Source organism: Bombina bombina, chromosome 1 (assembly GCF_027579735.1).
Source record: "Bombina bombina isolate aBomBom1 chromosome 1, aBomBom1.pri, whole genome shotgun sequence".
NCBI lineage: Eukaryota > Metazoa > Chordata > Amphibia > Anura > Bombinatoridae > Bombina > Bombina bombina.
In genome coordinates this window covers 96,495,523-96,509,350 of record NC_069499.1, presented here as the reverse complement: position 1 = coordinate 96,509,350, position 13,828 = coordinate 96,495,523, and positions in this window count along the sequence as shown.

The following is a 13,828-nucleotide window of genomic DNA, read 5'->3' as shown; positions in this document are numbered from 1 at the left end:
CGCCGCCACCTACGTTATCCCTATGTACCCCTAATCTGCTACCCCTAACATCGCCGACCCCTATGTTATATTTATTAACCCCTAATCTGCCCCCCTCAACGTCGCCGACACCTACCTACACTTATTAACCCCTAATCTGCCGAGCGGACCTGAGCGCTACTATAATAAAGTTATTAACCCCTAATCCGCCTCACTAACCCTATCATAAATAGTATTAACCCCTAATCTGCCCTCCCTAACATCGCCGACACCTACCTTCAATTATTAACCCCTAATCTGCCGACCGGAGCTCACCGCTATTCTAATAAATGTATTAACCCCTAAAGCTAAGTCTAACCCTAACACTAACACCCCCCTAAGTTAAATATAATTTTTATCTAACGAAATAAATTAACTCTTATTAAATAAATAATTCCTATTTAAAGCTAAATACTTACCTGTAAAATACATCCTAATATAGCTACAATATAAATTATAATTATATTATAGCTATTTTAGGATTAATATTTATTTTACAGGCAACTTTGTAATTATTTTAACCAGGTACAATAGCTATTAAATAGTTAAGAACTATTTAATAGTTACCTAGTTAAAATAATTACAAATTTACCTGTAAAATAAATCCTAACCTAAGTTATAATTAAACCTAACACTACCCTATCAATAAAATAATTAAATAAACTACCTACAATTACCTACAATTAACCTAACACTACACTATCAATAAATTAATTAAACACAATTGCTACAAATAAATACAATTAAATAAACTATCTAAAGTACAAAAAATAAAAAAGAACTAAGTTACAGAAAATAATAAAATATTTACAAACATAAGAAAAATATTACAACAATTTTAAACTAATTACACCTACTCTAAGCCCCCTAATAAAATAACAAAGCCCCCCAAAATAAAAAATTCCCTACCCTATTCTAAAATACAAATATTACAAGCTCTTTTACCTTACCAGCCCTGAACAGGGCCCTTTGCGGGGCATGCCCCAAGAATTTCAGCTCTTTTGCCTGTAAAAAAAAACATACAATACCCCCCCCCCAACATTACAACCCACCACCCACATACCCCTAATCTAACCCAAACCCCCCTTAAATAAACCTAACACTACCCCCCTGATGATCTTCCTACCTTGTCTTCACCATGCCAGGTTCACCGATCCGTCCTGGCTCCAAGATCTTCATCCAACCCAAGCGGGGGCTAGACATCAACTGAAGAAGTCCAGAAGAGGGTCCAAAGTCTTCCTCCTATCCGGCAAGAAGAGGACATCCGGACCGGCAAACATCTTCTCCAAGCGGCATCTTCTATCTTCTTCCATCCGATGACGACCGGCTCCATCTTGAAGACCTCCAGCGCGGATCCATCCTCTTCTTCCGACGACTAGACGACGAATGACGGTTCCTTTAAGGGACGTCATCCAAGATGGCGTCCCTCGAATTCCGATTGGCTGATAGGATTCTATCAGCCAATCGGAATTAAGGTAGGAATTTTCTGATTGGCTGATGGAATCAGCCAATCAGAATCAAGTTCAATCCGATTGGCTGATCCAATCAGCCAATCAGATTGAGCTCGCATTCTATTGGCTGATCGGAACAGCCAATAGAATGCGAGCTCAATCTGATTGGCTGATTGGATCAGCCAATCGGATTGAACTATATTCTGATTGGCTGATTCCATCAGCCAATCAGAAAATTCCTACCTTAATTCCGATTGGCTGATAGAATCCTATCAGCCAATCGGAATTCGAGGGACGCCATCTTGGATGACGTCCCTTAAAGGAACCGTCATTCGTCGTCTAGTCGTCGGAAGAAGAGGATGGATCCGCGCTGGAGGTCTTCAAGATGGAGCCGGTCGTCATCGGATGGAAGAAGATAGAAGATGCCGCTTGGAGAAGATGTTTGCCGGTCCGGATGTCCTCTTCTTGCCGGATAGGAGGAAGACTTTGGACCCTCTTCTGGACTTCTTCAGTGGATGTCTAGCCCCCGCTTGGGTTGGATGAAGATCTTGGAGCCAGGACGGATCGGTGAACCTGGCATGGTGAAGACAAGGTAGGAAGATCATCAGGGGGGTAGTGTTAGGTTTATTTAAGGGGGGTTTGGGTTAGATTAGGGGTATGTGGGTGGTGGGTTGTAATGTTGGGGGGGGGGTATTGTATGTTTTTTTTTACAGGCAAAAGAGCTGAAATTCTTGGGGCATGCCCCGCAAAGGGCCCTGTTCAGGGCTGGTAAGGTAAAAGAGCTTGTAATTTTTGTATTTTAGAATAGGGTAGGGAATTTTTTATTTTGGGGGGCTTTGTTATTTTATTAGGGGGCTTAGAGTAGGTGTAATTAGTTTAAAATTGTTGTAATATTTTTCTTATGTTTGTAAATATTTTATTATTTTCTGTAACTTAGTTCTTTTTTATTTTTTGTACTTTAGATAGTTTATTTAATTGTATTTATTTGTAGCAATTGTGTTTAATTAATTTATTGATAGTGTAGTGTTAGGTTAATTGTAGGTAATTGTAGGTAGTTTATTTAATTATTTTATTGATAGGGTAGTGTTAGGTTTAATTATAACTTAGGTTAGGATTTATTTTACAGGTAAATTTGTTATTATTTTAACTAGGTAACTATTAAATAGTTCTTAACTATTTAATAGCTATTGTACCTGGTTAAAATAATTACAAAGTTGCCTGTAAAATAAATATTAATCCTAAAATAGCTATAATATAATTATAATTTATATTGTAGCTATATTAGGATTTATTTTACAGGTAAGTATTTAGCTTTAAATAGGAATCATTTATTTAATAAGAGTTAATTTATTTCGTTAGATAAAAATTATATTTAACTTAGGGGGGTGTTAGTGTTAGGGTTAGACTTAGCTTTAGGGGTTAATACATTTATTAGAATAGCGGTGAGCTCCGGTCGGCAGATTAGGGGTTAATAATTGAAGGTAGGTGTCGGCGATGTTAGGGAGGGCAGATTAGGGGTTAATACTATTTATGATAGGGTTAGTGAGGCGGATTAGGGGTTAATAACTTTATTATAGTAGCGCTCAGGTCCGGTCGGCAGATTAGGGGTTAATAAGTGTAGGTAGGTGTCGGCGACGTTGTGGGGGGCAGATTAGGGGTTAATAAATATAACATAGGGGTCGGCGATGTTAGGGCAGCAGATTAGGGGTACATAGGGATAACGTAGGTGGCGGCGGTTTACGGAGCGGCAGATTAGGGGTTAAAAGTGTAATGCAGGGGTCAGCGATAGCGGGGGCGGCAGATTAGGGGTTAATAAGTGTAAGGTTAGGGGTGTTTAGACTCGGGGTACATGTTAGAGTGTTAGGTGCAGACGTAGGAAGTGTTTCCCCATAGGAAACAATGGGGCTGCGTTAGGAGCTGAACGCTGCTTTTTTGCAGGTGTTAGGTTTTTTTTCAGCTCAAACAGCCCCATTGTTTCCTATGGGAGAATCGTGCACGAGCACGTTTTTGATGCCGGCCGCGTCCGTAAGCAACTCTGGTATCGAGAGTTGCATTTGCGGTAAAAATGCTCTACGCTCCTTTTTTGGAGCCTAACGCAGCATTTGTTTGAAGTCTCGATACCAGAGTTAAATTTATGGTGCGGCCAGAAAAAAACCCGCGGAGCGTTAACAGCCCTTTTACCGCCGAACTCCAAATCTAGGCCTTAGGGTTTATATTTATTTTACAGGCAACTTTGTATTTATTTTAACTAGGTACAATAGTTATTAAATAGTTATTAACTATTTAATAACTTCCTAGTTAAAATAAATACAAATATACCTGTAAAATAAAACCTAACCTAAGCTACAATTACACCTAACACCACACTATAATTAAATAAATTACCTAAATTAACTACAATTAATTACAATTAAATTAAATAAACTAAAGTACGAAAAAAACAAATACTAAATTACAGAAAATAATAAAATATTTACAATTTTTTTAAACTAATTACACCTAATCTAATCCCCCTAATAAAATAAAAAAGCCCCCCAAAATAAAAAAAATCCCTACCCTATACTAAATTACAAATAGCCCTTAAAAGGGCTTTTTGCAGGGCATTGCCCCAAAGTAATCAGCTCTATTACCTGTAAAAAAAAAGTACAATACCCCCCCAACATTAAAACCCACCACCCACACACCCAACCCTACTCTAAAACCCACCCAATCCCCCCTTAATAAAACCTAACACTACCCCCTTGAAGATCACCCTACCTTGAGACGTCTTCACCCAACCGGGCAGAAGTGGTCCTCCAGACGGTCCGAAGTCTTCATCCTATCCGGGCAGAAAAGGTCCTCCAGACGGCCAGAAGTCTTCATCCAGGCGGCATCTTCTATCTTCATCCATCCGGCGCGGAGCGGGTCCATCTTCAAGACATCCGACGGGGAGCATCCTCTTCTTTCAATGGCGACTGGAACAATGACGGGTCATTTAAATGACGTCATCCAAGATGGTGTCCCTTCAATTCCGATTGGCTGATAGCATTCTATCAGCCAATCGGAATTAAGGTAGAAAAAATCCTATTGGCTGATCCAATCAGCCAATAGGATTGAAGTTCAATCCTATTGGCTGATTAGAACATCCAAAAGGATTGAGCTCGCATACTATTGGCTGATTGGAACAGCCAATAGAATGCAAGCTCAATCCTATTGGCTGATTGGATCAGCCAATATGATTTTTTCTACATTAATTCCGATTGGCTGACAGAATTCTATCAGCCAATCGGAATTGAAGGGACGCCATCTTGGATGACGTCATTTAAAGGACCCGTCATTGTTCCAGTCGCCGTCGAACGAAGAGAATGCTCTGCGTCGGATGTCTTGAAGATGGACCCGCTCCGGATGGATGAAGATAGAAGATGCCATCTGGAGGAAGACTTCTGGTCGTCTGGAGGACCTCTTCTGCCCGGATAGGATGAAGACTTCGGACCGTCTGGAGGACCACTTCTGCCCGGTTGGGTGAAGACGTCTCAAGGTAGGGTGAGCTTCAAGGGGGTAGTGTTAAGTTTTATTAAGGGGGGATTGGGTGTGTTTTAGAGTAGGGTTGGGTGGTGGGTTGTAGTGTTGGCGGGGGGTATTGTATTTTTTTTACAGGTAAAAGAGCTGATTACTTTTGGGCAATGCCCCGCAAAAAGCCCTTATAAGGGCTATTTGTAATTTAGTGTATGGTAGGGATTTTTTTGGGGGGGGCTTTTTCATTTTATTAGGGGGATTAGATTAGGTGTAATTAGTTTAAACAAATTGTAATTATTTTATTATTTTCTGTAATTTAGTGTTTGTTTGTTTTTAACAATTTAGTTTATTTAATTTAATTGTAATTAATTGTAGTTAACTTAGGTAATTTATTTAATTATAGTGTAGTGTTAGGTGTAATTGTAGCTTAGGTTAGGTTTTATTTTACTGGTAAATTTGTATTTATTTTAACTAGGTAGTTATTAAATAGTTAATAACTATTTAATAACTATTGTACCTAGTTAAAATAAACACAAACTTGCCTGTAAAATAAAAATAAACCCTAAGCTAGATACAATGGGGCATATGTATCAAGCTCTGTATGGAGCTTGATGGCCCCTGTTTCTGGCGAGTCATCAAACTCGCCAGAAACAGCAGTTATGAAGCAGCGGTCACAAAGACCGCTGCTCCATAACCTGTCCGCCTGCTCTGAGCCGGAAATCAACCTGATCGAGTACGATCGGGTTGATTGACACCCCCCTGCTGCTGTGAGCTGTTGGTGCAATGCTGAATACGGCGAGCGTATTGCTCGCCGTATTCAGCGAGGTCTGGCAGACCTGATCCGCAGTGTCGGATCAGGTCCGCCATCCCTTGATAACTAGAGGCCATTGTAACTATTAGTTATATTGTAGCTAGCTTAGGGTTTATTTTATAGGTAAGTATTTAGTTTAAAAAAGGAATAATTTATTTAATGATAGAAATATTTATTTCGATGTATTTAAAGGGACAGTCTAGTATAAATTATATTTTAATTTTTCAGATTGGACTTTTAATTTAATCAACTTTCAAATTTACTTTTATCATCAAATTAGCTTTTTTCTCTTGGTATTCTTAGTTTATACTAAACATAGGTAGGCTCATATGCTAATTTCTAAGCCTTTGAGGGCTGCCTCTTATCACATGCTTTTTAAATCTCTTTTCAACACAAAGAGACAGAAAGTACACGTGGGCAATATAGATAACACTGTGTTCAGGCACAGGGGGTTATTTAAGATTTAGCTCAAAACAATGCTAAATACAAGTCAATAGATAATAAACAGTCCCAGTCATGTGATCAGGGGGCTGGAAGAAGGTTCCTAGATACAAGGTAATCACAGAGGTAAAAAGTATATTAATATAACTGTGTTGGTTATGCAAAACTGGGGAATGGGTAATAAAGGGATTATCTATCTTTTAAAACAATAACAATTTTATGGTAGACTGTCCCTTTAAATTATATTTAATTTAGGGGGTGTTAGGGTTAGGGTTAGACTTAGATTTAGGGGTTAAAAACTTTATTATAGTGGCAGCGACGTTGGGGGCGGCAGATTAGGGGTTAATAATTGTAGGTAGGTGTCAGCAATGTTAGGGACGGCAGATTAGGGGTTAATAAAATTTAACGAGTGTTTGCAAGGCGGGAGTGCGGAGGTTTAGGGGTTAATATATTTATTAAAGTGGCGGCGATGTCCGGTCGGCAGATTAGGGGTTAAAATTTTTATTTAAGTGTTTGCGATGTGGGGGGGGTTCGGTTTAGGGGTTAATAGATAGTTTATGGGTGTTAGTGTACTTTTTAGCACTTTAGTTAAGAGTTTTATGTTACGGCGTTAGCCCATAAAACTTTTAACTACTGACTTTTAAATACTGTCTTGACAGGAGAGGCTGTACCGCTAACTTTTTCCAAGACTCCTAATACCGGCGTTCGGAAAATCCCATTGAAAAGATAGGATACGCAATTTACGTAAGTGGATTTGCGGTATGCTCGAGTCGCGGAAAAAAAGTGAGCGGTACACCTGTACCTGCAAGACTCGTAATACCAGCGTTAGGAAAAAAGCAGCGTTGGGACCTCTCAACGTTGCTTTTTAAGGCAAGACTCGTAATCTAGGCGATTGTTTTTTAGTACCAACTCTGACATATGTTTGAGATACAATTTACATATTGCAGTAATTTAACACCTTCAGTGCCAGGGGATTGAGAAATGTTTCTGTCACTGATTTTTAGAATTTTGCTATGCTATGTGTTTGACGTGTAGATTTACATGTACAATGGAAAAAACAAATTCTATGCTTACCTGATAAATTTCTTTCTTTCTGGATATGGAGAGTCCACAACGTCATTCAATTACTAGTGGGAATATCACTCCTGGCCAGCAGGAGGTAAAGAGCACCACAGCAAAGCTGTTAAGTGTCACTCTCCTACCCATAATCCCCAGTCATTCGAGCGAAGGGAAATGGAAAAGGAATAACACAAAGCTGTAGAGGTGCCTGAGGTTTAGTAAAAAATAACTGTCTTAATAAAGGATGGGGTCGTGGACTCTCCATATCCAGAAAGAAAGAAATGTATTAGGTAAGCATCAATTTTGTTTTCTTTCCTAAGATATGGAGAGTCCACGACAGTATTTAATTACTAATGGGAACCAATACCCAAGTAGGACACAGAATGAACAGGGAGGAAGAACAAGACAGGCAGACCTAAACAGAAGGCACCACCGCTTGAAGAACCTTTCTCCCAAAAGAGGCCTCAGCCGAGGCAAAAGTATAACATTTGTAAAATTTTAAAAAAGTATGCAGAGAGGATCAAGTTGCAGCCTTGCAAATCTGTTCCACAGAAGATTCATTTTTGAAACCCCAAGAAGAGGAGACAGCCCTAGTGGAATGAGCTGTAATTCTCTCAGGAGGCTGCTGTCCAGCAGTCTCATAAGCAAAACAAATTATACTTCTCAACCTGAGGGAAAGAGAAGTAGCAGTAACCTTTTGACCCTTACGATTTCCTGAGAAACAAACAAACAGGGAAGAAGACTGGCGAAAATCCTTAGTCGCCTGTAGGTAGAATTTTAGAGCACGCACAACATCCAAGTAGTGCAACAGACGTTCTTTATGAGAAGAAGAATTGGGACAGAGAGAAGGAACAATTTCCTGATTAATATTTCTATCCGAAACTTTAGGAAGAAACCCCAATTTAGTACGAAGAACCGCCCTATCCGCATAAACAATAAGATAAGCTAATCACACTGCAAAGCCGAGAGTTCCGAAACTCTCCGAGCAGAAGAGATAGCAATAGGAAACAAAAACTTCCAAGATAGCAACTTAATATCTATGGAATGCATTGGCTCAAACGGAACCTGCTGCAAAACTTTAAGAACAAGATTAAGGCTCAAAGGAGGAGCAACAGGTTTAAACACAGGCCTGATTCTTACCAGGGCCTGACAAAAAAATTAAACATCTGGCACATCCGCCAGACGCTTGTGTAACAAAATAGATAATGCAGAAATCTGACCTTTCAGAGAACTGACTGACAACCCTTTTTCCAGACCTTCCTGGAGAAAAGACAAAATTCTAGGAATCCTGACCCTACTCCAAGCAATTCACACCAATAAAGGTATTTACGCCATACCTTATGGTAAATTTTTTGAGTAACAGGCTTGCAAGCCTGGATCATGGTCTCAATGACCAACTCAGAAAATCCACGCTTAGGCAGAACTAAACGTTCAATCTCCAAGCAGTCAGCTTCAGAGAAACAAGATTTGGATGGAGGAATGGACCCTGAGTTAGAAGGTCCTTCCTCAGAGGCAACCTCCAAGGTGGCCGAGATGACATCTTCACTAGGTCTGCATACCAGATCCTGCAAGGCCATGAAGGAGCTATTAGAATTACTGATGCTCTCTCCTGTTTGATACAAGCAATAACTCGTGGAAGGAGCGCAAATGGAATAAACAGGTATGCTAGACCGAAATCCCAACGAACCGCCAGAGCATCTATCAGAGCGGGCTGAGGATCTCTTGACCTTGAATCGTACCTTGGAAACTTGGCGTTCTGTCGAGATGCCCTCAGATCCAACTCCGGCACCCCCCATTTGAGGGTTAACCTGGAGAACACCTCTGGATGGAGAGCCCAATCCCGGGGATGAAATGTCTGTCTGCTCAGGAAATCCACTTCTCAGTTGTCCACTCCAGGAATGTGGATGGTAGATAGACAACAATTGTGAGCTTCTGCCCACTAAATAATCCATGCCACCTCTTCATGGCTAAGGAACTCAGAGTTCCTTCCTGGTGGTTGATGTAAGCCACTGAGGTGATGTTGTCCGACTGAAACCTAATTAACCCGGGCTAAGGACAATTGAGGCCAAGCCATCAGAGCATTGTAAATCACTCTCAATTCCAAGATGTTTATGGGGAGAGCAGACTCCTCCCCAGTCCATAGTCCCTGTGCCTTTAATGAGTCCCAGACTGCTCCCCAGCCTAGCAGGCTGGCGTCCATAGTCACAATCACCCAGGAAAGTTTCCAGAAGCATGTGTCCTGAGAAAGCCACCACGGGAGAGAGTTTCTTGTAGACTCGTCTAGATCTATCCTCTGAGACAGATCTGAATGGTCTCTGTTCCATTGTCTGAGCATGCATAATTGTAGAGCTCTCAAATGGAATTGAGTAAAGGGAATGATGTTCATGGAAGAGACCATCAGACCAATTACCTCCATACATTGAGCCACTGATGCCCGAACAGTAGACTGTACAGAGAGGCAAGAGGAGAGAATTCTGGATATTTTGACCTCTGTCAGAAAATTTTTCATAGATAGGGAATCTATTATTGTCCCTAAGAAAACCACTCTTGTAGCTGGAACAAGGGAACTCTTTTCCAGATTCACTTTACAACCGTAGGAATGTAGAAAAGACAACAAGATGGCGCCTGAACCAATATGTCGTCCAGGTAGGGCGCCACTGCAATTCCCCGAGACCTGCCAAGAGAGCCCCAGAACCTTTGAGAAAATTCTGGGAGCTGTGGCAAGGCCAAACGGAAGAGCCACAAACTGAAAGTGTTTGTCTAGTGTCAGGGTTTTTCCCTGTTGTGTTTGCCATGTGCTGCTGGCAGCCATTTTACTCACCTCTCTTCCTGACTTGGTGCATTGTGGGGGATGCTGCTCAATTCCTGCACTTCCTTTTATGGCTAGACTGGTGTGCATCATCCATGTGAGACAGGATGCAGTCTCAGAATTGTGATGTCATCACTTATTATTTAAAGGGCCTCTGTTCAGTATGCTTTGCCTTTGTGTTGTCTCAGACCTGTTTGTGAGAGTTCCTGTGTATTACCTGGCTGCCTGACGTCCTTCCTGGTTCCTGATCCCTGGCTTGTTCCTGATTCTGCTGTTTTGCTTGTTCCTGATTCCGGCTCGTTTGACTATTCGCTTTGGCTCCTGACTGGGCTCGTCTGACTACCAGCTCTTGTTTTGATTCCTGGCTTGTTATTTGACTTGTGGACTTTTTATTATTTTTTTTGCTATTAATAAAGGTGTGATTATTTTTGCACTTCTTGTCTCAGTCTGATTCCTGGCACCCTGACATTACGCAAAGGCCATGAATCCTGATGGTGCTAATAATCCACCTTTACCTGCCATCATTTCCAGGATGGATGTACAGGATCACCGCTTGGATCAATTTGCACTAGCCCTGCAAACCCTGCTGACTCGCACTGCACATTTGGACCAAAGTGTCCCGCAAGTTATGGCTGCTCCTGTTTCTGCTGCTGCACCTATGTCTACCAGTAGCATGTCCGGTTCTGCACCTCTACCTCAGCGATATGGAGGCAAGCCTATTCAGTGCAGAGGGTTTTTGAACCAGGTGGGCATTTACTTTGAGATGTTACCTCAGGCGTTTCCCTCTGACAGAGCTAAGGTGGGATTTCTCATCTCGTTACTCTCTGACACAGCTCTTGCCTGGGCTAATCCCTTGTGTGAAACTAATAAACCTGTGATTTCAAATCACCCTGAATTTGTGGCCTCTTTTCGAAGGGTATTTGATGTTCCGGCTCGCTCCTCCTCTGCTGCTAAACGACTCATGTCTATTCAGCAAGGTACAAGATCTGTTGCTCAGTATGGTATTGAGTTCCATACGCTTGCCACAGAGGTAGGTTGGAACAATGAAGCCCTTGTTGCCGCCTTCTTTCATGGGCTCTCTGATGCGATTAAAGACGAAGTTGCTGCCAGAGATTTACCAGAGGATCTCGAGGCATTGGTGTCTTTTTTGATCCTAATTGCCATCAAAGCACTCCATTCCTGTTTTGCCTCGGTCCGTTCCGCTTGCTATTGAGGCCATTGATGGCAGGCCCCTTCAGCCCACACTCGTTACTCATGAAACTGCTCCTTTGTCCATGGCTGTTGGGGCTCTCCATTTTGAAACCCTCCAGTTCCAGTTGATAAACTCTACACATTTTCAGGTTGTTCTGGGTTATCCCTGGCTCCAAAAGCACAATCCCAGTCTCGATTGGCGCAGGTTCGAAATTTTGTCGTGGTCCCCGCAATGTATTTCCACTTGTCTTCGGAAACCAGTTAAAGTCTTGTGCACTTCTTCGGTTTCTCAATTGCCAGAGGAGTACCGAGAGTTCCTAGACGTGTTTGACAAGGTGCGTGCCGGTACGTTGCCTCCTCAATGGTCTTACGAGTGTGCCATAGACCTGCAACCCGGAGCCATTCCTCCTCGGGGCCGGGTGTACCCTCTGTTGCAGAGAATTGTGCTATGGAGGAGTATTTTGCCAATGCTCTGTCGCGGGGTATCATCCGCAAATCCTGCTCTCCTGCAGGGGCTGGCTTCTTCTTTGTGAAGAAAAAGGGAGGCGAGTTAAGACCATGTATCGATTATAGGGGTCTTAATCGTCTTACCATTAAGAATGCTTACCCTATTCCGGAACTCTTTGACCGCCTCAAGGGAGCTACGGTCTTTACTAAACTTGATTTGAGAGGAGCGTACAATCTCGTTAGGATTAAGGAGGGCCACCAATGGAAAACAACATTTAACACCAGGAGCGGACATTATGAGTATAATGTAATGCCCTTTGGCCTATGTAATGCTCCTGCTGTTTTTCAGGAATTTATTAATGATGTCCTATGAGATATGTTGCAACAGTGTGTTGTGGTGTACTTAGACGACATCCTCATACACTCACCCACACTTGAGGCTCATCGTTCTGATGTTACACAGGTTCTTCAGACTATGGGGGGTAGTTATCAAGCCGTCTACTTTTCTGGCTTCGCCGGCCCAATACGCCCGCCTAAGCTCGCCTACCTTCGCCGCCGCGGACCTGAAAAAATACGCCTAAGTTATCAAATAAAGCTGTCAAAAAGCCGCGGGGCGATGAGCAGCGGACTGTGACAGTTATCACTCATCCGATCTCGCTGCCCTTCGGCTTTTTCCCAGCTTTATTGCTAGCCTGTCACTAAGCACTCACACTAAACTACACTGTTCTACCCCCTATACCGGCGCCCCCGGAGCCTCCCGCAACTCAATAAAGTTACTAACCCCTAAACCGCCGCTCCTAGACCCCGCCGCAACTCTTATAAATGTATTAACCCCTAAACCGCCGCTCCTAGACCCTGCTGCAACTCTTATAAAGGTATTAACCCCTAAACCGCCGCTCCCGGACACCGCTGCCACCTACAGTATACCTAGTAACCCCTATCCTGCCCCCCCTATACCGTCGCCCTCTATAATAAAATTATTAACCCCTATCCTGCTGATCCCGCACCTCTCCGCAACTAAATAAATAGTTTAACCCCTAAACCGCCGCTCCATGAACCCGCCGCAACCTATATTAAACCTATTAACCCCTATCCTGCCCCCCCTACACCGTCGCCACTGTAATAAAATTATTAACCCCTAAACCTAAGTCTAACCCTAACCCTAACGCCCCCCTAACTTAAATATTAATTAAATAAATCTAAATAAATTAACTCTTATTAAGTAAATGAATCCTATTTAAAACTAAATACTTACCTTTAAAATAAACCCTAATATAGCTACAATATAAATAATAATTATATTATAGCTATTTTAGGATTTTTTTTTAATTTTACAGGCAACTTTCAATTTATTTTAACTAGGTACAATAGCTATTAAATAGTTATTAACTATTTAATAGCTTACCTAGCTAAAATAAAGAGAAATGTACCTGTGAAATAAATCCTAACCTAAGTTACAATTACACCTAACACTACACTATACTTTAATAAATTATTCCTATTTAAAAATAAATACTTACCTGTAAAATAAACCCTAATATAGCTACAATATAATTAATAATTATATTATAGCTATCTTAGGATTTATATTTATTTTACAGGTAACTTTGTATTTATTTTAGCTAGTTAGAATAGTTATTAAATAGTTATTAACTATTTAATAACTACATAGCTAAAAGAAATACAAAATTACCTGTAAAATAAATCCTAACTTAAGTTACAATTAAACCTAATACTACACTATCATTAAATTAATTAAATAAATTAACTACAAATAACTACAATTAAATACAATTACATAAACTAACTAAAGTACAAAAAATAAAAAAAGCTAAGTTACAAAAAATAAAAAAATAAGTTACAAACATGTTACAAATATTACAACAATTTTAAGCTACTTACACCTAATCTAAGCCCCCTAATAAAATAACAAACCCCCCCCAAAATAAAAAAATGCCCTACCCTATTCTAAATTACATAAATTTCAAAGCTCTTTTACCTTACCAGCCCTTAAAAGGGCCATTTGTGGGGGCATGCCCCAAAGAAAACAGCTCTTTTGCCTGTAAAAGAAAAATACAACCCCCCCCAACATTAAAACCCACCACC